Raw genomic sequence first — 4,368 nt, forward strand, 5'->3', positions numbered from 1 at the left:
GTTAGGCGATAGATCTCCGGAAGTGACGTATGAGCTAGCCCAAGTAGTTAAGGCCCGAAGTTGAAGGGAAACACAATAATTGTTTCAAATCGCCACTTATATATGTCATATTTGCCACTATGATGGAAAATAAATGTAAAGTGGTCTGAGGACTTAATTTTCAATATCTTTCTTAGGAATATCTCAAATTTTGATAAGTTGATTAAATTAAAAGAATGGTACCTTCCAAACTTGTGCGTCGGTCTTTAGCGTCCGGTGTAGAACTAGGAGACGTGGAAAACGTGGCCGTTCATATTAGGGATACGAGCCCCGCCTCCCGGCTACTTTCGTCAGAAGGAGGCGGAGACCCGGGTGAAGGGTGTTCCTGCAGCGCTAGGTGGCGTTGCTTCCCGGCGCTAGTTTTCGGCCGGTGTTCTAAGGTGTGGCCTCGCTGCTGTCACGCCCGGCAACTAAACAGATTTTTGTATACTTGGTCTTCCGGAGCTGTGAATTGGTGAGAAGAGTCCCATCCTGGATGGCAGTTCGGAATGGAAAGAGCTTGGCAAGGTTGCAAGGAAAGCCAAATGGATCTGACTTAAATGCTTTTTTTTTCAAATAATTTTTTTAAAAGCGTTTAAAAGTTCCACCTGGAATTGTATTTAAATTTTCCTATAAATTAAAATGAAGTGAAAAACAGTGACCCCACTCCACTCTTTTCCGCCTGGATTTTGTTTCTCACTTTATCGTTAGAAAAGTCGGGTTAGAGCTGTGTGGGTGTTGGGCGTTTAAGCTCCATTCTCCTTAATCAGGAGAAACACCTCAATGTTGTGATGCTCCGGAGAGGAAGCAGCTTGCCCAAGTCAGAGATGAAATATATTCGGAGTCAGGCATCAAACCCAGATCTCCTTACTATCTTATTCGTTCCTGGGGCAAGGGGAGAATGTGTGTATTTCAGAATCCAGTTCTCAAACTTTGATGTGCATGTGAACCCCCTGGGAATCTTGTTAACGTGCAGATTCTGATTGATAAGGTCTTGGGGGGGGCGCGGCACTGTGTACTTCCAGGAGATGCTGATGATGCTGGTCTGGGCCACAGGCCACTCTGAGTAGCAAGAGAAGTCCACTCCCTGCTAGTGAAGATACTGAAGTGGACTGGCTAAAAGTCAGTCCCAGCAAGTTTGGGTCAGGAAGAGCTGGGACCCTGACCGTTGTGTGCTACACCTCACTGCTGACTCTTACTGAATTGGAGTGAACTTTGGGAAATACCCAAAGGGCTGCTGACAAGCCATGTAGTAGCTGGCAAGGCTTTGGGAAGGCAGTGCTCACAGATCAGTGAAGGAATACATTAGAACATGGTTTCTCCCATTTCTCAACTTAGAAACAGTGTATCTTTAAAAAACCCGAACATCATTTCCAGAAGTAATATATGGAGAAGACCCATGGAAGAGAACTAGCAGACAGTTTCTGGCATTCTCTTGGAGCTGAGTGGTTAAAGATAAAACTAACTCATACAGTAAGATTCAATGAACTTCATATTCTAGTGACAATAATTTATGACATATATAAACTACCAAACGTAAAATAGATAGCTAGTGGGAAGCAGCCGCATAGCGCAGGGAGATCAGCTTGGTGCTTTGTGACCACCTAGAGGGGTGGGATAGGGAGGGTGGGAGGGAGGGAGATGCATGAGGGAAGAGATATGGGGACATATGTATATGTATAACTGATTCACTTTGTTATAAAGCAGAAACTGACACACCATTGTAAAGCAATTATACTCTAATAAAGATGTTAAAAATAATAATAATAGATGATATAAAGAAACCTGCCACATCATTCCTAGAGCTCAATCAGAAACTTGGGACCTCACCCTCATTTCCTCTTCCAGATTTTGTCACCTTCAGAGATTTAATGAAAACAAACACTTTTGGTTTCTATTGTCATTCCTCTTATGGGCTCCAAAAAATCTTGACCAAACAAAGTGATAATTTAATCGGGATGGGTGGGGCGTCAAAAAGACACTGACATTATAAAATTAAAATAGCAGCAACTATTCCTGGCTGACAAGTAAGTCATAAATAATTCTATCCCCCCAAGATGCTCCTCAAATCTACCATTGAAAAAGAACTAACCGAGGCTCAGTTTTCTTATGTGGTTCATGGGGATAATAATAATTCCTGTCCGGCAGAGGTAGCAAATGAGATAATGCTGCAAGTTCATTGCCTGGTATTTTGTGGGGTACCCATTTTCACAACTGAACAATTTTTTCCCCAGAAGTGGACAATGCAGGTGAGAATCCAGATGTATAATTGGTCCATGTTGAGGGATTATGAGGCTAGTTCAGTGAGAAGGGCAAGGAGGAAGGGGACTTGAGGATGCTGATGAGACACGATCATGGGATCCAGATTCAGAGAAACCAAGTGAGATGAGGAGGGAGTGATGATGGTGGTGGTGAAGGGTGAGGAAGGTGTTGGCTGCTGCTCCCGAGTGAGGGGGTTGCAAAGATGAATCAGCCCGGTCCGTGCCCTCTAACTACAAAAGCCATTCCACCCACACACTTCAGGGAACAACACAACCCAGCCAAACTGCCCTCATCACTTTGTCACGACAGTGGAAATGTATCTGTCTGGAAGACTGGTCAGATCCTCCTGAATGCCCATATAGCTTAGACCTTCTGTTGAAGCCAAGACTTTCTGAATGGCTGACTCTTGGAGAAAGTTGCATTGATTTTGAGATTGGAAGCCTCGTATCCAGTTTCCAAATAGCAATACGGAGTGTTGCTCATTCATGATGTTGCATACTACTTGATTTACTGTGATTCAACAAATGTAGTTCCAAGCCCCACAAATCCACACCCAGGAACAAACCTTGGAGTAGCTTTCTGCTCTCCAGCTCCACACTGTTCTGCCTCTGGGCTCCACCTCTCTCTAGGAATGGAGAGGGGTGAGTAGGTGGGTTTCTGTTTTGGTTTTCTTTTCACCCCTTGGCCAACGATGTGTCACTGGTAGAAAAATTGTTCCCAGGCAAGCTTGCAACCCTGCCCCTCCCTCTCTCCCATTCTCTACACCAACTACTTCCACAAGGACATTAAAGCAGTTTGCATAAGGCTAAGAGTTGTGAAAATAGAAGCCTGACAGTCTCTGCAGAGACACTGAATCAGTAGGGAAACGCCCTTCGGTTATCTGCGATTCTCAATTTATCCCTGTTGAAAATGAGTGGAGTCTTACACATAATCAAGTTTCAGTAGCTCAGCAACCCTTTGTGGTTATTATAGATGATTAATTTGAGTCACTTCAAACATCGATTTCCTGCTTGTGCAAGTCATTGTGTGTGCAACGAAACGTGTAAATGACCTCTCGTTTTGGTGTGTAGGCTACAAGATCCTACGTGTACTGTATTTGAACCTGTGGATTTTTTTCCCAACTCTTGTAGTTATATGTGGAATTTCTGGGGTCTTTTATTCACAGATGACTTTGCCATTCTTTTTTCCCTCACAACAGTCAAGTGAGAAAGGGCACTGTTGTTTTTCTGAACTTTTAGTTGTAGGAATTGAGACCCAGTAAAGTTCAGTGAAGTAATACAAAGTAAAGAAGGCTCCAAGTAGAATGAATAATCACCAACTCTAGGGCTTCCCTGGTGGCGCAGTGGTTGAGAGTCTGCCTGCCGATGCAGGGGACACGGGTTCATGCCCCGGTCCAGAAAGATCCCACATGCCGCGGAGTGGCTGGGCCCGTGAACCATGGCCGCTGAGCCTGCGCGTCTGGAGCCTGTGCTCCGCAGTGGAAGAGGTCACAACAGTGAGAGGCCCGCGTACCGCAAAAAAAAAAAAAAAAAAAAAAAAAAAAAAAGATCACCAAGTCTAAAATCTGCAGATGGAAAGTGCCAGGTTTCTCTTGTTTGTTCATTCATTCATTCATTCATTCATTTATCTCTAGGCTCTGAGGATTCAGCATTGGACAAACTCCTTGCCCCTATGAGCTTGTAGTTTAGTGGTGACCAGCCTGACAGAAGGACTCATCCAAGGTTAAATAGCTCAAGTCACTGGTGGAGCCACGAAATATACCACCAGGTAGACCCTAATCCACTGGGAAAGTCTTCTGACTACTGGGATTTTACTTTTTGTGTCTAACTGTGGGCCTTCCCCTAAGTCACTTTAATAGATACATTGATAATGTTAGCAGGTACACTTGCATGGTGAGGGAATGAGGAAAATGTGGAGGAAGTATGGCTAGTCTCAGGAGAAGGTATGATGGGCCATTTCTATTTATGTGAAGGACTACCCTAGGACAGGAGAGAAGAGTGTTCTGAGTAGACATGAGGCAAGCAGAACTAGAACAAATAGGGAGAAGCTACAGAGTTGCCACTGCCATCTGTTTCAACCTACTTACAA

This window comes from Mesoplodon densirostris, chromosome 5 (genome assembly GCF_025265405.1).
Source record: "Mesoplodon densirostris isolate mMesDen1 chromosome 5, mMesDen1 primary haplotype, whole genome shotgun sequence".
Lineage (NCBI taxonomy): Eukaryota > Metazoa > Chordata > Mammalia > Artiodactyla > Ziphiidae > Mesoplodon > Mesoplodon densirostris.